We start from the raw sequence: 21,662 nt of genomic DNA, 5'->3' as shown, positions 1-21,662 counted from the left end.
TTGTCAACTGATCCCTGCAACCGTGCACTGAAGTTTTAGAGAAAATAAACTAAGTTGAAACCATTAAATAACTAACCAGCGTGTGTCAGGGATCTGTGTCAGCTGATCCCTGCAAGTGTGCACTGAAGTTTTACAGAAAATAAAGTAAGCTGAAACCATTAAATAACTAACCAGCCTGTGCCAGCGATCTGTGTCAGCTGATCCCTGCAACCGTGCACTGAAGTCTTAGATCAAATAAACTAACCTGAAACCATTAAATAACTAACCAGCCTGTGCGAGCGATCTGTGTCAGCTGATCCCTGCAACCGTGCACTGAAGTTTTAGATAAACTAAGCTGAAACCATTAAATAACTAACCAGCCTGTGCCAGCGAGCTGTGTCAGCTGATCTTTGCGATCATGCCCTGAAGTTTTAGATCAAATAAACTAAGCTGAAACCATTAAATAACTAACCAGCGATCTGTGTCAGCTGATCCCTGCGAACGTGGACTGAAGTTTTAGAGAAAATAAACTAAGTTGAAACCATTAAATAACTAACCAGCGTGTGTCAGGGATCTGTGTTAGCTGATCCCTGCAACTGTGCACTGACGTTTTACAGAAAATAAAGTAAGCTGAAACCATTAAATAACTAACCAGCCTGTGCCAGGGATCTGTGTCAGCTGATCTTTGCGACCATGCACTGAAGTCTTAGATCAAATAAACTAACCTGAAACCATTTAAATAACTAACCAGCCTGTGCCAGCGATCTGTGTCAGCTGATCCCTGCAACCGTGCACTGAAGTTTTAGATAAACTGAGCTGAAACCATTAAATAACTAACCAGCCTGTGCCAGCGATCTGTTTCAGCTGATCCCTGCAACCGTGCACTGAAGTTTTAGATAAACTGAGCTGAAACCATTAAATAACTAACCAGCCTGTGCCAGCGATCTGTGTCAGCTGATCCCTGCAACCGTGCACTGAAGTTTTAGATCAAATAAACTAAGCTGAAACCATTAAATAACTAACCAGCCTGTGCCAGCGATCTGTGTCAGCGGATCCCTGCGACCGTGCGCTAAAGTTTTAGATCAAATAAACTAAGCTGAAACCATTAAATAACTAACCAGCCTGTGCCAGCGATCTGTGTCAGCGGATCCCTGCGAACGTGGACTGAAGTTTTAGATCAAATAAACAAAGCTGAAACCATTAAATAACTAACCAGCCTGTGCCAGCGATCTGTGTCAGCTGATCCCTGCGAACGTGGACTGAAGTTTTAGATCAAATAAACTAAGCTGAAACCATTAAATAACTAACCAGCGATCTGTGTCAGCTGATCCCTGCAACTGTGCACTGACGTTTTACAGAAAATAAAGTAAGCTGAAACCATTAAATAACTAACCAGCCTGTGCCAGGGATCTGTGTCAGCTGATCTTTGCGACCATGCACTGAAGTCTTAGATCAAATAAACTAACCTGAAACCATTTAAATAACTAACCAGCCTGTGACAGCGATCTGTTTCAGCTGATCCCTGCAATCGTGCACTGAAGTTTTAGATCAAATAAACTAAGCTGAAACCATTAAATAACTAACCAGCCTGTGCCAGCGATCTGTGTCAGCTGATCCCTGCAACCGTGCACTGAAGTTTTAGATCAAATAAACTAAGCTGAAACCATTAAATAACTAACCAGCCTGTGCCAGCGATCTGTGTCAGCTGATCCCTGCAACCGTGCACTGAAGTTTTAGATAAACTGAGCTGAAACCATTAAATAACTAACCAGCCTGTGCCAGCGATCTGTTTCAGCTGATCCCTGCAACCGTGCACTGAAGTTTTAGATAAACTGAGCTGAAACCATTAAATAACTAACCAGCCTGTGCCAGGAATCTTTGTCAACTGATCCCTGCAACCGTGCACTGAATTTTTAGAGAAAATAAACTAAGCTGAAACCATTAAATAACTAACCAGCGTGTGTCAGGGATCTGTGTCAGCTGATCCCTGCGAACGTGGACTGAAGTTTTAGATAAACTTGGCTGAAACCATTAAATAACTAACCAGCCTGTGCCAGCGATCTGTGTCAGCGGATCCCTGCGACCGTGCACTGAATTTTTAGAGAAAATAAACTAAGTTGAAACCATTAAATAACTAACCAGCGTGTATCAGGGATCTGTGTCAGCTGATCCCTGCGACCGTGCACTGAAGTTTTAGATCAAATAAACTAAGCTGAAACCATTAAATAACTAACCAGCCTGTGCGAGCGATCTGTGTCTGTTGATCCCTGCGACCGTGCACTGAAGTTTTAGAGAAAATAAATTAAGTTGAAACCATTAAATAACTAACCAGCCTGTGCCAGGGATCTGTGTCAGCTGATCCCTGCAACTGTGCACTGAAGTTTTAGATAAACTAAGCTGAAACAATTAAATAACTAACCAGCCTGTGCCAGCGATCTGTGTCAGCGGATCCCTGCGACCGTGCACTGAAGTTTTAGAGAAAATAAACTAAGTTGAAACCATTAAATAACTAACCAGCCTGTGCCAGGGATCTGTGTCAGCTGATCCCTGCAACTGTGCACTGAAGTTTTAGATAAACTAAGCTGAAACAATTAAATAACTAACCAGCCTGTGCCAGCAATCTGTTTCAGCTGATCTTTGCGAACGTGCACTGAAGTCTTAGATCAAAATAAACTAAGCTGAAACCACAAAATAACTAACCAGCCTGTGCCAGCGATCTGTGTCAGCGGATCCCTGCGACCGTGCACTGAAGTTTTAGAGAAAATAAACTAAGTTGAAACCATTAAATAACTAACCAGCCTGTGCCAGCGATCTGTGTCAGCTGATCCCTGCAACCGTGCACTGAAGTTTTAGATCAAATAAACTAAGTTGAAACTATTAAATAACTAACCAGCCTGTAACAGCGATCTGTGTCAGCTGATCCCTGCAACCGTGCACTGAAGTTTTAGATCAAATAAACTAAGTTGAAACCATTAAATAACTAACCAGCCTGTGCCAGCGATCTGTTTCAGCTGATCCCTGCGAACGTGGACTGAAGTCTTAGATCAAAATAAACTAAGTTGAAACCACAAAATAACCAACCAGGCTGTGCCAGCGATCTGTTTCAGCTGATCTTTGCGAACGTGCACTGAAGTTTTAGATAAAATAAATTAAGTTGAAACCATTAAATAACTAACCAGCCTGTAACAGCGATCTGTGTCAGCTGATCCCTGCAACCGTGCACTGAAGTCTTAGATCAAATAAACTAAGCTGAAACCATTAAATAACTAACCAGCCTGTGCAAGGGATCTGTGTCAGCTGATCCCTGCAATCGTGCACTGAAGTTTTAGATCAAATAAACTAAGTTAAAACCATTAAATAACTAACCAGCCTGTGCCAGCGCTCTGTGTCAACTGATCCCTGCAACCGTGCACTGAAGTTTTAGATAAAATAAATTAAGTTGAAACCATTAAATAACTAACCAGCCTGTGCAAGGGATCTGTGTCAGCTGATCCCTGCAATCGTGCACTGAAGTTTTAGATCAAATAAACTAAGTTAAAACCATTAAATAACTAACCAGCCTGTGCCAGGGATCTGTGTCAGCTGATCCCTGCAACCGTGCACTGAAGTTTTAGATAAACTAAGCTGAAACCATTAAATAACTAGCCAGCCTGTGCCAGCGATCTGTTTCATCTGATCCCTGCAACCGTGCACTGAAGTTTTAGATAAAATAAACCAAACCCAAACCATTAAATAACTAACCATCCTGTGCCAGCAATCTGTGTCAGCTGATTCCTGCAACCGTGCACTGAAGTTTTAGATAAACTAAGTTGAAACCATTAAATAACTAACCAGCCTGTGCCAACGATCTGTGTCAGCTGATCCCTGCAACCGTGCACTGAAGTTTTAGATAAACTAAGCTGAAACAATTAAATAACTAACCAGCCTGTGCCAGCGATCTGTGTCAGCTGATCTTTGCGAATGTGCACTGAAGTTTTAGATCAAATAAACTAAGCTGAAACCATTAAATAACCAACCAGGCTGTGCGAGCGATCTGTGTCAGCTGATCCCTGCGAACGTGGACTGAAGTTGTAGATCAAATAAACAAAGCTGAAACCATTAAATAACTAACCAGCGATCTGTGTCAGCTGATCCCTGCAACCGCGCACTGAAGTTTTAGATAAACTTGGCTTAAACCATTAAATAACTAACCAGCCTGTACCAGCGATCTGTTTCAGCTGATCCCTGCAATCGTGCACTGAAGTTTTAGATCAAATAAACTAAGTTAAAACCATTAAATAACTAACCAGCCTGTGCCAGGGATCTGTGTCAGCTGATCCCTGCAACCGTGCACTGAAGTTTTAGATAAAATAAACCAAACCGAAACCATTAAATAACTAACCAGCCTGTGCAAGGGATCTTTGTCAGCTGATCCCTGCAACCGTGCACTGAAGTTTTAGATAAACTTGGCTGAAACCATTAAATAACTAACCAGCCTGTGCCAGCGATCTTTGTCAGCTGATCCTTGCAAACGTGCACTGAAGTTTTAGATAAAATTAACTAAGTTGAAACCATTAAATAACTAACCAGCGTGTGTCAGGGATCTGTGTTAGTTGATCCCTGCGACCGTGCACTGAAGTTTTAGATAAAATAAACTAAGTTGAAACCATTAAATAACTAACCAGCCTGTGCCAGCGATCTGTTTCAGCTGATCTTTGCGAACGTGCACTGAAGTCTTAGATCAAATAAACTAAGCTGAAACCATTAAATAACTAACCAGCCTGTGCCAGGGATCTGTGTCAGCTGATCCCTGCAACCGTGCACTGAAGTTTTAGATCAAATAAACTAAGCTGAAACCATTAAATAACCAACCAGGCTGTGCCAGGGATCTGTGTCAGCTGATCCCTGCGAACGTGGACTGAAGTTTTAGATCAAATAAACTAAGCTGAAACCATTAAATAACTAACCAGCCTGTGCCAGCGATCTGTGTCAGCTGATCCCTGCGACCGTGCACTGAAGTCTTAGATCAAATAAACTAAGCTGAAACCATTAAATAACTAACCAGCCTGTGCCAGCGATCTGTGTCAGCTGATCCCTGCGAACGTGGACTGAAGTTTTAGATCAAATAAACTAAGCTGAAACCATTAAATAACTAACCAGCGATCTGTGTCAGCTGATCCCTGCAACCGTGCACTGAAGTTTTAGATAAACTTGGCTGAAACCATTAAATAACTAACCAGCGATCTGTGTCAGCTGATCCCTGCAATCGTGCACTGAAGTTTTAGATCAAATAAACTAAGTTAAAACCATTAAATAACTAACCAGCCTGTGCCAGGGATCTGTGTCAGCTGATCCCTGCAACCGTGCACTGAAGTTTTAGATAAACTAAGCTGAAACCATTAAATAACTAACCAGCGATCTGTGTCAGCGGATCCCTGCGACCGTGCACTGAAGTTTAAGATAAAATAAACTAAGTTGAAACCATTAAATAACTAACCAGCCTGTGCGAGCGATCTGTGTCAGCTGATCCCTGCAACCGTGCACTGAAGTTTTAGAGAAAATAAACTAAGTTGAAACCATTAAATAACTAACCAGCCTGTGCCAGGGATCTGTGTCAGCTGATCTTTGCGACCATGCACTGAAGTCTTAGATCAAATAAACTAAGCTGAAACCATTAAATAACTAACCAGCCTGTGCCAGCGATCTGTGTCAGCGGATCCCTGCGACCGTGCACTGAAGTTTTAGATCAAATAAACTAAGCTGAAACCATTCAATAACTAACCAGCCTGTGCCAGCGATCTGTGTCAGCGGATCCCTGCGACCGTGCACTGAAGTTTTAGATAAAATAAACTAAGTTGAAACCATTAAATAACTAACCAGCCTGTGCCAGCGATCTGTTTCAGCTGATCTTTGCGAACGTGCACTGAAGTCTTAGATAAAATAAACTAAGCTGAAACCATTAAATAACCAACCAGCCTGTGCCAGAGATCTGTGTCAGCTGATCCCTGCAACCGTGCACTGAAGTTTTAGATCAAATAAACTAAGCTGAAACCATTAAATAACCAACCAGCCTGTGCCAGAGATCTGTGTCAGCTGATCCCTGCGAACGTGGACTGAAGTTGTAGATCAAATAAACAAAGCTGAAGCCATTAAATAACTAACCAGCGATCTGTGTCAGCTGATCCCTGCAACCGTGCACTGAAGTTTTAGATAAAATAAACTAAGTTGAAACCATTAAATAACTAACCAGCCTGTGCAAGGGATCTGTGTCAGCTGATCCCTGCAACCGCGCACTGAAGTTTTAGATAAACTTGGCTGAAACCATTAAATAACTAACCAGCCTGTACCAGCGATCTGTTTCAGCTGATCCCTGCAATCGTGCACTGAAGTTTTAGATCAAATAAACTAAGTTAAAACCATTAAATAACTAACCAGCCTGTGCCAGGGATCTGTGTCAGCTGATCCCTGCAACCGTGCACTGAAGTTTTAGATAAACTAAGCTGAAACCATTAAATAACTAACCAGCCTGTGCCAGCGATCTGTGTCAGCTGATCCCTGCAACCGTGCACTGAAGTTTTAGATAAAATAAACCAAACCGAAACCATTAAATAACTAACCAGCCTGTACCAGCGATCTGTGTCAGCTGATTCCTGCAACCGTGCACTGAAGTTTTAGATAAACTAAGCTGAAACCATTAAATAACTAACCAGCCTGTGCCAGGGATCTGTGTCAGCTGATCCCTGCAACCGTGCACTGAAGTTTTAGATAAACTTGGCTGAAACCATTAAATAACTAACCAGCCTGTACCAGCGATCTGTTTCAGCTGATCCCTGCAACCGTGCACTGAAGTTTTAGATAAACTAAGCTGAAACCATTAAATAACTAACCAGCCTGTGCCAGCGATCTGTGTCAGCTGATCCCTGCAACCGTGCACTGAAGTTTTAGATAAACTTGGCTGAAACCATTAAATAACTAACCAGCCTGTGCCAGCGATCTGTGTCAGTTGATCCCTGCAACCGTGCACTGAAGTTTTAGATAAACTAAGCTGAAACCATTAAATAACTAACCAGCCTGTGCCAGCGATCTGTTTCAGCTGATTCCTGCAACCGTGCACTGAAGTTTTACATAAACTAAGCTGAAACCATTAAATAACTAACCAGCCTGTGCCAGCGATCTGTGTCAGCGGATCCCTGCAACCGTGCACTGAAGTTTTAGATAAAATAAACCAAACCGAAACCATTAAATAACTAACCAGCCTGTGCCAGCGATCTGTGTCAGCTGATTCCTGCAACCGTGCACTGAAGTTTTAGATAAACTAAGTTGAAACCATTAAATAACTAACCAGCCTGTGCCAACGGTCTGTGTCAGCTGATCCCTGCAACCGTGCACTGAAGTTTTAGATAAACTAAGCTGAAACCATTAAATAACTAACCAGCCTGTGCCAGCGATCTGTTTCAGCTGATTCCTGCAACCGTGCACTGAAGTTTTTTATGATAAACTAAGTTGAAACCATTTAAATAACTAACCAGCCTGTGACAGCGATCTGTGTCAGCTGATCACTGCGACCGTGCACTGAAGTTTTAGATAAAATAAACTAAGTTGAAACCATTAAATAACTAACCAGCCTGTGCCAGCGATCTGTGTCAGCTGATCCCTGCAACCGTGCACTGAAGTTTTAGATAAAATAAACTAAGCTGAAACCATTAAATAACTAACCAGCCTGTGCCAGCGATCTGAGTCAGCGGATCCCTGCGACCGTGCACTGAAGTTTTAGATCAAATAAACTAAGCTGAAACCATTAAATAACTAACCAGCCTGTGCCAGGAATCTTTGTCAACTGATCCCTGCAACCGTGCACTGAATTTTTAGAGAAAATAAACTAAGTTGAAACCATTAAATAACTAACCAGCGTGTGTCAGGGATCTGTGTTAGCTGATCCCTGCAAGTGTGCACTGAAGTTTTACAGAAAATAAAGTAAGCTGAAACCATTAAATAACTAACCAGCCTGTGCCAGCGATCTGTGTCAGCTGATCCCTGCAACCGTGCACTGAAGTTTTAGATCAAATAAACTAACCTGAAACCATTAAATAACTAACCAGCCTGTGCGAGCGATCTGTGTCAGCTGATCCCTGCAACCGTGCACTGAAGTTTTAGATAAACTAAGCTGAAACCATTAAATAACTAACCAGCCTGTGCGAGCGATCTGTGTCAGCGGATCCCTGCGAACGTGGACTGAAGTTGTAGATCAAATAAACAAAGCTGAAACCATTAAATAACTAACCAGCGATCTGTGTCAGCTGATCCCTGCAACCGTGCACTGAAGTTTTAGATCAAATAAACTAACCTGAAACCATTAAATAACTAACCAGCCTGTGCCAGCGATCTGTGTCAGCTGATCTTTGCGATCATGCCCTGAAGTCTTAGATCAAATAAACTAACCTGAAACCATTAAATAACTAACCAGCCTGTGCCAGCGATCTGTGTCAGCTGATCCCTGCAACCGTGCACTGAAGTTTTAGATAAACTGAGCTGAAACCATTAAATAACTAACCAGCCTGTGCCAGCGATCTGTTTCAGCTGATCCCTGCAATCGTGCACTGAAGTTTTAGATCAAATAAACTAAGCTGAAACCATTAAATAACTAACCAGCCTGTGCCAGCGATCTGTGTCAGCGGATCCCTGCGACCGTGCACTGAAGTTTTAGATCAAATAAACTAAGCTGAAACCATTAAATAACTAACCAGCCTGTGCCAGCGATCTGTGTCAGCGGATCCCTGCGACCGTGCGCTGAAGTTTTAGATCAAATAAACTAAGCTGAAACCATTAAATAACTAACCAGCCTGTGCCAGGAATCTTTGTCAACTGATCCCTGCAACCGTGCACTGAATTTTTAGAGAAAATAAACTAAGTTGAAACCATTAAATAACTAACCAGCCTGTGCCAGCGATCTGTGTCAGCGGATCCCTGCAACCGTGGACTGAATTTTTAGAGAAAATAAACTAAGCTGAAACCATTAAATAACTAACCAGCGTGTGTCAGGGATCTGTGTCAGCTGATCCCTGCGAACGTGGACTGAAGTTTTAGATAAACTTGGCTGAAACCATTAAATAACTAACCAGCCTGTGCCAGCGATCTGTTTCAGCTGATCCCTGCAACCGTGCACTGAAGTTTTAGATAAACTAAGCTGAAACCATTAAATAACTAACCAGCCTGTGCCAGAGATCTGTGTCAGCTGATCCCTGCGACCGTGCACTGAAGTTTTAGATCAAATAAACTAAGCTGAAACCATTAAATAACTAACCAGCCTGTGCCAGCGATCTGTGTCAGCGGATCCCTGCGACCGTGCACTGAAGTTTTAGAGAAAATAAACTAAGTTGAAACCATTAAATAACTAACCAGCCTGTGCCAGCGATCTGTGTCAGCTGATCCCTGCGTCCGTGCACTGAAGTTTTAGATCAAATAAACTAAGCTGAAACCATTAAATAACTAACCAGCCTGTGCCAGCGATCTGTGTCAGCTGATCCCTGCGACCGTGCACTGAAGTTTTAGATCAAATAAACTAAGCTGAAACCATTAAATAACTAACCAGCCTGTGCCAGCGATCTGTGTCAGCGGATCCCTGCGACCGTGCACTGAATTTTTAGAGAAAATAAACTAAGTTGAAACCATTAAATAACTAACCAGCGTGTATCAGGGATCTGTGTCAGCTGATCCCTGTGAACATGGACTGAAGTTTTAGATAAACTTGGCTGAAACCATTAAATAACTAACCAGCCTGTCCCAGCGATCTGTGTCTGTTGATCCCTGCGACCGTGCACTGAAGTTTTAGAGAAAATAAACTAAGTTGAAACCATTAAATAACTAACCAGCCTGTGCCAGGGATCTGTGTCAGCTGATCCCTGCAACTGTGCACTGAAGTTTTAGATAAACTAAGCTGAAACAATTAAATAACTAACCAGCCTGTGCCAGGGATCTGTGTCAGCTGATCTTTGCGAACGTGCACTGAAGTCTTAGATCAAAATAAACTAAGCTGAAACCACAAAATAACTAACCAGCCTGTGCCAGCGATCTGTGTCAGCTGATCCCTGCAACCGTGCACTGAAGTTTTAGATAAAATAAACCAAACCGAAACCATTAAATAACTAACCAGCATGTGCCAGCGATCTGTGTCAGCTGATCCCTGCAACCGTGCACTGAAGTTTTAGATAAAATAAGCTGAAACCATTAAATAACTAACCAGCCTGTGCCAGCGATCTGTGTCAGCTGATCCCTGCAACCGTGCACTGAAGTTTTAGATCAAATAAACTAAGTTGAAACTATTAAATAACTAACCAGCCTGTAACAGCGATCTGTGTCAGCTGATCCCTGCAACCGTGCACTGAAGTTTTAGATCAAATAAACTAAGTTGAAACCATTAAATAACTAACCAGCCTGTGCCAGCGATCTGTGTCAGCGGATCCCTGCGACCGTGCACTGAAGTTTTAGATAAAATAAACTAAGTTGAAACCATTAAATAACTAACCAGCCTGTGCAAGGGATCTGTGTCAGCTGATCCCTGCAACCGTGCACTGAAGTTTTAGATAAACTTGGCTGAAACCATTAAATAACTAACCAGCCTGTACCAGCGATCTGTTTCAGCTGATCCTTGCAATCGTGCACTGAAGTTTTAGATCAAATAAACTAAGTTAAAACCATTAAATAACTAACCAGCCTGTGCCAGGGATCTGTGTCAGCTGATCCCTGCAACCGTGCACTGAAGTTTTAGATAAACTAAGCTGAAACCATTAAATAACTAGCCAGCCTGTGCCAGCGATCTTTTTCATCTGATCCCTGCAACCGTGCACTGAAGTTTTAGATCAAATAAACTAAGCTGAAACCATTAAATAACTAACCAGCGATCTGTGTCAGCTGATCACTGCGACCGTGCACTGAAGTTTTAGATCAAATAAACTAAGCTGAAACCACTAAATAACTAACCAGCCTGTGCCAGCGATCTGTGTCAGCTGATCCCTGCAACCGTGCACTGAAGTTTTAAATCAAATAAACTAAGCTGAAACCATTAAATAACCAACCAGGCTATGCCAGAGATCTGTGTCAGCTGATCTGTGTCAGCTGATCTTTGCGACCATGCACTGAAGTCTTAGATCAAATAAACTAACCTGAAACCATTTAAATAACTAACCAGCCTGTGACAGCGATCTGTGTCAGCTGATCCCTGCAACCGTGCACTGAAGTTTTAGAGAAAATAAACTAAGCTGAAACCATTAAATAACTAACCAGCGATCTGTGTCAGCGGATCCCTGCGACCGCGCACTGAAGTTTTAGATAAAATAAACTAAGTTGAAACCATTAAATAACTAACCAGCCTGTACCAGCGATCTGTTTCAGCTGATCCCTGCAATCGTGCACTGAAGTTTTAGTTCAAATAAACTAAGTTAAAACCATTAAATAACTAACCAGCCTGTACCAGCGATCTGTTTCAGATGATCCTTGCAATCGTGCACTGAAGTTTTAGATCAAATAAACTAAGTTAAAACCATTAAATAACTAACCAGCCTGTGCCAGGGATCTGTGTCAGCTGATCCCTGCAACCGTGCACTGAAGTTTTAGATCAAATAAACTAAGTTGAAACCATTAAATAACTAACCAGCCTGTGCCAGCGATCTGTTTCAGCTGATCCCTGCGAACGTGGACTGAAGTCTTAGATCAAAATAAACTAAGCTGAAACCACAAAATAACCAACCAGGCTGTGCCAGCGATCTGTTTCAGCTGATCTTTGCGAACGTGCACTGAAGTCTTAGATCAAATAAACTAAGCTGAAACCATTAAATAACTAACCAGCCTGTGCCAGCGATCTGTGTCAGCGGATCCCTGCGACCGTGCACTGAAGTTTTAGATAAAATAAACTAAGTTGAAACCATTAAATAACTAACCAGCCTGTGCAAGGGATCTGTGTCAGCTGATCCCTGCAACCGTGCACTGAAGTTTTAGATAAACTTGGCTGAAACCATTAAATAACTAACCAGCCTGTACCAGCGATCTGTTTCAGCTGATCCCTGCAACCGTGCACTGAAGTTTTAGATAAACTAAGCTGAAACCATTAAATAACTAGCCAGCCTGTGCCAGCGATCTTTTTCATCTGATCCCTGCAACCGTGCACTGAAGTTTTAGATCAAATAAACTAAGCTGAAACCATTAAATAACTAACCAGCGATCTGTGTCAGCTGATCACTGCGACCGTGCACTGAAGTCTTAGATCAAATAAACTAACCTGAAACCATTTAAATAACTAACCAGCCTGTGACAGCGATCTGTGTCAGCTGATCCCTGCAACCGTGCACTGAAGTTTTAGAGAAAATAAACTAAGCTGAAACCATTAAATAACTAACCAGCGATCTGTGTCAGCGGATCCCTGCGACCGCGCACTGAAGTTTTAGATAAAATAAACTAAGTTGAAACCATTAAATAACTAACCAGCCTGTACCAGCGATCTGTTTCAGCTGATCCCTGCAATCGTGCACTGAAGTTTTAGTTCAAATAAACTAAGTTAAAACCATTAAATAACTAACCAGCCTGTACCAGCGATCTGTTTCAGATGATCCTTGCAATCGTGCACTGAAGTTTTAGATCAAATAAACTAAGTTAAAACCATTAAATAACTAACCAGCCTGTGCCAGGGATCTGTGTCAGCTGATCCCTGCAACCGTGCACTGAAGTTTTAGATAAAATAAACCAAACCGAAACCATTAAATAACTAACCAGCCTGTGCCAGCGATCTGTGTCAGCTGATTCCTGCAACCGTGCACTGAAGTTTTAGATAAACTAAGCTGAAACCATTAAATAACTAACCAGCCTGTGCCAGCGATCTGTGTCAGCTGATCCCTGCAACCGTGCACTGAAGTTTTAGATAAACTAAGCTGAAACCATTAAATAACTAACCAGCCTGTGCCAGCGATCTGTTTCAGCTGATTCCTGCAACCGTGCACTGAAGTTTTTTATGATAAACTAAGTTGAAACCATTTAAATAACTAACCAGCCTGTGACAGCGATCTGTGTCAGCTGATCCCTGCAACCGTGCACTTACGTCTTAGATCAAATAAACTAAGCTGAAACCATTAAATAACTAACCAGCGATCTGTGTCAGCTGATCACTGCGACCGTGCACTGAAGTTTTAGATCAAATAAACTAAGCTGAAACCACTAAATAACTAACCAGCCTGTGCCAGCGATCTGTGTCAGCTGATCCCTGCAACCGTGCACTGAAGTTTTAAATCAAATAAACTAAGCTGAAACCATTAAATAACCAACCAGGCTATGCCAGAGATCTGTGTCAGCTGATCTGTGTCAGCTGATCTTTGCGACCATGCACTGAAGTCTTAGATCAAATAAACTAACCTGAAACCATTTAAATAACTAACCAGCCTGTGACAGCGATCTGTGTCAGCTGATCCCTGCAACCGTGCACTGAAGTTTTAGAGAAAATAAACTAAGCTGAAACCATTAAATAACTAACCAGCGATCTGTGTCAGCGGATCCCTGCGACCGCGCACTGAAGTTTTAGATAAAATAAACTAAGTTGAAACCATTAAATAACTAACCAGCCTGTACCAGCGATCTGTTTCAGATGATCCTTGCAATCGTGCACTGAAGTTTTAGATCAAATAAACTAAGTTAAAACCATTAAATAACTAACCAGCCTGTGCCAGGGATCTGTGTCAGCTGATCCCTGCAACCGTGCACTGAAGTTTTAGATCAAATAAACTAAGTTGAAACCATTAAATAACTAACCAGCCTGTGCCAGCGATCTGTTTCAGCTGATCCCTGCGAACGTGGACTGAAGTCTTAGATCAAAATAAACTAAGCTGAAACCACAAAATAACCAACCAGGCTGTGCCAGCGATCTGTTTCAGCTGATCTTTGCGAACGTGCACTGAAGTCTTAGATCAAATAAACTAAGCTGAAACCATTAAATAACTAACCAGCCTGTGCCAGCGATCTGTGTCAGCGGATCCCTGCGACCGTGCACTGAAGTTTTAGATAAAATAAACTAAGTTGAAACCATTAAATAACTAACCAGCCTGTGCAAGGGATCTGTGTCAGCTGATCCCTGCAACCGTGCACTGAAGTTTTAGATAAACTTGGCTGAAACCATTAAATAACTAACCAGCCTGTACCAGCGATCTGTTTCAGCTGATCCCTGCAACCGTGCACTGAAGTTTTAGATAAACTAAGCTGAAACCATTAAATAACTAGCCAGCCTGTGCCAGCGATCTTTTTCATCTGATCCCTGCAACCGTGCACTGAAGTTTTAGATCAAATAAACTAAGCTGAAACCATTAAATAACTAACCAGCGATCTGTGTCAGCTGATCACTGCGACCGTGCACTGAAGTCTTAGATCAAATAAACTAACCTGAAACCATTTAAATAACTAACCAGCCTGTGACAGCGATCTGTGTCAGCTGATCCCTGCAACCGTGCACTGAAGTTTTAGAGAAAATAAACTAAGCTGAAACCATTAAATAACTAACCAGCGATCTGTGTCAGCGGATCCCTGCGACCGCGCACTGAAGTTTTAGATAAAATAAACTAAGTTGAAACCATTAAATAACTAACCAGCCTGTACCAGCGATCTGTTTCAGCTGATCCCTGCAATCGTGCACTGAAGTTTTAGTTCAAATAAACTAAGTTAAAACCATTAAATAACTAACCAGCCTGTACCAGCGATCTGTTTCAGATGATCCTTGCAATCGTGCACTGAAGTTTTAGATCAAATAAACTAAGTTAAAACCATTAAATAACTAACCAGCCTGTGCCAGGGATCTGTGTCAGCTGATCCCTGCAACCGTGCACTGAAGTTTTAGATAAAATAAACCAAACCGAAACCATTAAATAACTAACCAGCCTGTGCCAGCGATCTGTGTCAGCTGATTCCTGCAACCGTGCACTGAAGTTTTAGATAAACTAAGCTGAAACCATTAAATAACTAACCAGCCTGTGCCAGCGATCTGTTTCAGCTGATTCCTGCAACCGTGCACTGAAGTTTTAGATAAACTAAGTTGAAACCATTAAATAACTAACCAGCCTGTGCCAACGATCTGTGTCAGCTGATCCCTGCAACCGTGCACTGAAGTTTTAGATAAACTAAGCTGAAACCATTAAATAACTAACCAGCCTGTGCCAGCGATCTGTTTCAGCTGATTCCTGCAACCGTGCACTGAAGTTTTTTATGATAAACTAAGTTGAAACCATTTAAATAACTAACCAGCCTGTGACAGCGATCTGTGTCAGCTGATCCCTGCAACCGTGCACTTACGTCTTAGATCAAATAAACTAAGCTGAAACCATTAAATAACTAACCAGCCTGTGCCAGCGATCTGTGTCAGCTGATCCCTGCAACCGTGCACTGAAGTTTTAGATCAAATAAACTAAGCTGAAACCATTAAATAACTAACCAGCCTGTGCCAGCGATCTGTGTCAGCTGATCCCTGCGAACGTGGACTGAAGTTGTAGATCAAATAAACTAAGCTGAAACCATTAAATAACTAACCAGCCTGTACCAGCGATTCTGTGTCAGCTGATCCCTGCAACCGTGCACTGAAGTTTTAGATTAAATAAACCAAACCTAAACCATTAAATAACTAACCAGCCTGTGCCAGCTATCTTTGTCATCTGATCCCTGCAACCGTGCACTGAAGTTTTAGATAAACTTGGCTGAAACCATTAAATAACTAACCAGCCTGTGCCAGCGATCTGTGTCAGCTGATCCCTGCAACCGTGCACTGAAGTTTTAGATTAAATAAACCAAACCTAAACCATTAAATAACTAACCAGCCTGTACCAGCGATCTGTGTCAGCTGATCCCTGCAACCGTGCACTGAAGTTTTAGATCAAATAAACTAAGTTGAAACTATTAAATAACTAACCAGCCTGTGCCAGCGATCTGTGTCAGCTGATCCCTGCAACCGTGCACTGAAGTTTTAGATCAAATAAACTAAGTTGAAACCATTAAATAACTAACCAGCCTGTGCCAGCGATCTGTGTCAGCTGATCCCTGCAACCGTGCACTGAAGTTTTAGATAAACTAAGCTGAAACCATTAAATAACTAACCAGCCTGTGCCAGCGATCTGTGTCAGCTGATCCCTGCAACCGTGCACTGAAGTTTTAGATCAAATAAACTAAGTTGAAACCATTAAATAACTAACCAGCCTGTGCCAGCGATCTGTGTCAGCTGATCCCTGCAACCGTGCACTGAAGTTTTAGATAAAATAAACTAAGCTGAAACCATTAAATAACTAACCAGCCTGTGCCAGCGATCTGTGTCAGCTGCACCCTGCGAACGTGGACTGAAGTTTTAGATAAAATAAACTAAGCTGAAACCATTAAATAACTAACCAGCCTGTGCCAGCGATCTGTGTCAGCTGCTCCCTGCGAACGTGGACTGAAGTTTTAGATAAAATAAACTAAGTTGAAACCATTAAATAACTAACCAGTGTGTGTCAGGGATCTGTGTTAGCTGATCCCTGCAACTGTGCACTGAAGTTTTACAGAAAATAAAGTAAGCTGAAACAATTAAATAACTAACCAGCCTGTGCCAGGGATCTGTGTCAGCTGATCTTTGCGACCATGCACTGAAGTTTTAGATAAAATAAATTAAGCTGAAACCATTAAATAACTAACCAGCCTGTGCGAGCGATCTGTGTCAGCTGATTTGATTAAATAACTAACCAGCCTGTACCAGCGATCTGTTTCAGCTGATCCCTGCAACCGTGCACTGAAGTTTTAGAGAAAATAAACTAAGTTGAAACCATTAAATAACTAACCAGCGTGTGTCAGGGATCTGTGTCAGCTGATCTAACTAACCAGCCTGTGCAAGGTGTCTTTGCTTTGTTTGGTGTTTTTAGAAATGGTTTACATGAGCTTTTAGCTGAGACTCAGAGGTTTCTGTGGACACTACTCATGTCAGCACTTATATTTCTGACCTCGTGTTATAATCGATTAAACGCGATCTCCTCCCTTTTGCCCCCATTTTTGATGGTGTGGGTACAAATGATCAGGCATGACATTCTCATAATAAATCAGATAAGATACTGCAAATAGTTAATCCTGCATTTGTGTGATTGAAAAGTGTGTGCAATGACACTGTTTTAAAGATTTAGCCTAAATCATTTTGGCGTGAATGAGCCTAAACATGATGACCGGACTAGTGACACCATATCACCTGTGACACACACACACGCACGTATGACTTTGCCAGTTTCAGCTGAAACAATTTCAGTGTTTCAAACCATGTTCCAGAGTTTTTAGGTCACCGTTCATGAGGTTTCAAGAAGAAAATGAAAGACAGATCTGAATGTTTGAAAGTGTTTTGGAAAAACTCTGTAAAGATTAGATGAACAATACTCAAAGGATAAATTCAACTGTTTTATTTTGTTAGATAAGTTGAAAAAAAAGTTAAACAAGCAAGTAAATAAAGAAACAAGGTTAAATGAAGTAAGAGCAAAAAGTTAACAAGTAAATAAAGAAACAAGGTTAAATGAGGTAAGAACAAAAAGTTAACAAGCAAATAAAGAAACAAGGTTAAATGAGGTAAGAACAAAAAGTTAACAAGTAAATAAAGAAACAAGGTTAAATGAGGTAAGAACAAAAAGTTAACAAGCAAATAACGAAACAAGGTTAAATGAGGTAAAAACAAAAAGTTAACAAGCAAATAATGAAACAAGGTTAAATGAGGTAAGAACAAAAAGTTAACAAGTAAATAAAGAAACAAGGTTAAATGAGGTAAGAACAAAAAGTTAACAAGCAAATAAAGAAACAAGGTTAAATGAAGTAAGAGCAAAAAGTTAACAAGTAAATAAAGAAACAAGGTTAAATGAGGTAAGAACAAAAAGTTAACAAGCAAATAAAGAAACAAGGTTAAATGAAGTAAAAGCAAAAAGTTAACAAGCAAATAAAGAAACAAGGTTAAATGAGGTAAGAACAAAAAGTTAACAAGCAAATAAAGAAAGAAGGTTAAATGAAGTAAGAGCAAAAAGTTAACAAGTAAATAAAGAAACAAGGTTAAATGAGGTAAGAACAAAAAGTTAACAAGCAAATAAAGAAACAAGGTTAAATGAAGTAAGAGCAAAAAGTTAACAAGTAAATAAAGAAACAAGGCAGAGGAGAGAAACCCCAACAATCCCCTCTGAGCAAGCACTAGGCGACAGTGGGGAGGAAAAACTGCCTTTAAACGGGCAGAAACCTCCGGCAGAACCAGGCTCAGGAGGGGGCAGTCAACTGCCGGGACTGGTTGGGGGGGTGAACAGAGGTGGAGCAAGACGAGGCTACATCAGTTGAAGAAGCAGTATTGTCCCTCTTCCGGAAAAAGCTGAAGAATCTTTTCTTCTTTTTCATGGACTTTTCCACGAGCCCCTTTTTCTCCAGGATGAGGGTTCTCAACTCATGGATGGTTTCGGTGTTTTGCTCCTCAAGTTTCTTGCATGTTTGTTCCACCTGTTCTAATGTTGCTCGTGTTTCTTCAAGCTGTTCTTTGAGCTCTTTGGATGTTGCCTCCTGTGTCAGCTTTGCCTTCTGCAGGTCTGCATTTCTCACTTGATCTTCTTTGTGCAGGCCTTCTAGCTGCTCATTTCTTTTCTGGGTGTCGCGGAGCGTACACTGCAGGTCTTCATGCATTTTGTCTTGCTTTTGCTTTTGCGCCTGCATTTCTGTGTTTTCCCGCTTCAAGTTGTTGAATTCCAACAATATCCCCTTAATGAGCTCTGAGTTGTTTTTGGCCATTTGATCGATCCTTTTTTGCATCTGTGAGCATCGTTTTTCCAGAGTTTCCTTTTCTCCCTGCAGCTCACTTGTTTTGACCTTCAGTTCATTACAGAATCCTTGCAACTTTTGATTTTTACTCTCAAAGTCCTTGATAGTGCACTTTTCTTCTGACAGTCTTTCTTGCTGTTGCTCCTTCTCTTGAAGAAGGTCTTTATTTTTTTCTTCAGCTTCATCAAGCTTTCTTTGGAGCAGGTGATTTTGTTGGTCCATGTATTGGAGATCCCACTCTAGCTTATCAATCGTGGCTTTCCTGCCTTGAAGCTGCTCGGACATTTCTTTCACTTCAGCGCTCTTTTGCTTGTTTTCTTTGATGAGGAATACAATCTGCTCTCTGGCTTGAGCAAACTTGATCCCCCAGCCCTCATTAATAATGTTGATGTCGGGCTGGCGCTGTAGTGTTTCTTCCAGGTGTTTGTTTTGTGCTTCCATTTGTAAGCACTTCTTCTCCAGGTGAACTTTTTCTTTTTCAAGTTGTTGAATTTTGTTCTGGAGATGGTTGTTTTCACTCCTACTCTCCTGTAATGCCCTTTGGGTGGATAAGAGGCCATTTGGAGAAGTTGGCCGGCCACGCAAGGAAGGAGAGGCGGCGTAATCGTTTTGTCTCGGTTGCCGTAATCTTGGATACATGCTGGCGTTTGTATCCGATGACTCTGAGAGGTTTCCGAATGTTTCTGTAGTGAACGTTTGAAAGCTGCGAACACGAAGGCTGCGAAGTAACGAACTAAAAATTGCTGTTTGTCACCCCTATTTAAGGAAAAACTTCCTTGTGACATCATCACTCCTAAGCCAATCAGGTTGTCACATGACATTCTGGAATGTGGAATGGGGATATATTCTTTTTAAACAGTTTTCAAATGTAACTTAATATTTAAGTGTTTCTTACTTGACCTGCTTAGTCGATTAAAAAGTTAATTGCCACGAACACCCCTAATGTTATATAACAGACCACAGAAAAAAGACAGCTTTTTTCTGCGTGACAGAGCTATAATAAATGTTTTGTTTTTTTAATGATCCTACTTTTTATAAAAGGGAACATTATTTAAAGAATATGTATTTAATTAAAAAACTCTGTATTCATCTAAAGGGTATAACAAGAAGGGTGAGCTTCCTGCTCCAAAATGAAATGACCAAAATAAATGTATTTCTCTGCAATTACAAACTCTGTGTAAACAGTCTTGGTGTCAAAATAAAGCTAACGCTGGTGAGATGTCATCAGAGCTGTAAATATTACTGCAGATGTTACTATGTCAAAGTTACTGTGACTCAAACATAGAAAAATGTCTTTTTCATTTCCCTCACCTAATTTTTCAAAGTATTTTATAGCATATAACACCTTTGAAAATATGCTTTGGTTCCCATTTAACTCCAGAACATCATAAATCAAAATATGGATATTACCTGTCCACAGATTCATGGTGACGTAACTGCTCTTTTAACTGTTTGGTGTCTTTGCTTTGTTTGGTGTTTGTAGAAATGGTTTACATGAGCTTTTAGCTGAGACTCAGAGGTTTCTGTGGACACTACTCATGTCAGCACTTATATTTCTGACCTCGTGTTATAATCGATTAAACGCGATCTCCTCCCTTTTGCCCCCATTTTTGATGGTGTGGGTACAAATGATCAGGCATGACATTCTCATAATAAATCAGATAAGATACTGCAAATAGTTAATCCTGCATTTGTGTGATTGAAAAGTGTGTGCAATGACACTGTTTTAAAGATTTAGCCTAAATCATTTTGGCGTGAATGAGCCTAAACATGATGACCGGACTAGTGACACCATATCACCTGTGACACACACACACGCACGTATGACTTTGCCAGTTTCAGCTGAAACAATTTCAGTGTTTCAAACCATGTTCCAGAGTTTTTAGGTCACCGTTCATGAGGTTTCAAGAAGAAAATGAAAGACAGATCTGAATGTTTGAAAGTGTTTTGGAAAAACTCTGTAAAGATTAGATGAACAATACTCAAAGGATAAATTCAACTGTTTTATTTTGTTAGATAAGTTGAAAAAAAAGTTAAACAAGCAAGTAAATAACGAAACAAGGTTAAATGAGGTAAGAACAAAAAGTTAACAAGCAAATAAAGAAACAAGGTTAAATGAAGTAAGAGCAAAAAGTTAACAAGTAAATAAAGAAACAAGGTTAAATGAAGTAAGAGCAAAAAGTTAACAAGCAAATAAAGAAACAAGGTTAAATGAGGTAAGAACAAAAAGTTAACAAGCAAATAAAGAAACAAGGTTAAATGAGGTAAGAACAAAAAGTTAACAAGTAAATAAAGAAACAAGGTTAAATGAAGTAAGAGCAAAAAGTTAACAAGTAAATAAAGAAACAAGGTTAAATGAGGTAAGAGCAAAAAGTTAACAAGTAAATAAAGAAACAAGGCAGAGGAGAGAAACCCCAACAATCCCCTCTGAGCAAGCACTAGGCGACAGTGGGGAGGAAAAACTGCCTTTAAACGGGCAGAAACCTCCGGCAGAACCAGGCTCAGGAGGGGGCAGTCAACTGCCGGGACTGGTTGGGGGGGTGAACAGAGGTGGAGCAAGACGAGGCTACATCAGTTGAAGAAGCAGTATTGTCCCTCTTCCGGAAAAAGCTGAAGAATCTTTTCTTCTTTTTCATGGACTTTTCCACGAGCCCCTTTTTCTCCAGGATGAGGGTTCTCAACTCATGGATGGTTTCGGTGTTTTGCTCCTCAAGTTTCTTGCATGTTTGTTCCACCTGTTCTAATGTTGCTCGTGTTTCTTCAAGCTGTTCTTTGAGCTCTTTGGATGTTGCCTCCTGTGTCAGCTTTGCCTTCTGCAGGTCTGCATTTCTCACTTGATCTTCTTTGTGCAGGCCTTCTAGCTGCTCATTTCTTTTCTGGGTGTCGCGGAGCGTACA

This window comes from Aulonocara sp. 'chitande type north' Nkhata Bay, linkage group LG5 (genome assembly GCF_057382095.1).
Source record: "Aulonocara sp. 'chitande type north' Nkhata Bay isolate Kocher_YH1m ecotype deep benthic linkage group LG5, A_spYH_male_GT1.1, whole genome shotgun sequence".
NCBI classification, from domain to species: domain Eukaryota; kingdom Metazoa; phylum Chordata; class Actinopteri; order Cichliformes; family Cichlidae; genus Aulonocara; species Aulonocara sp. 'chitande type north' Nkhata Bay.
Note: the sequence above shows the minus strand (reverse complement) of the source record.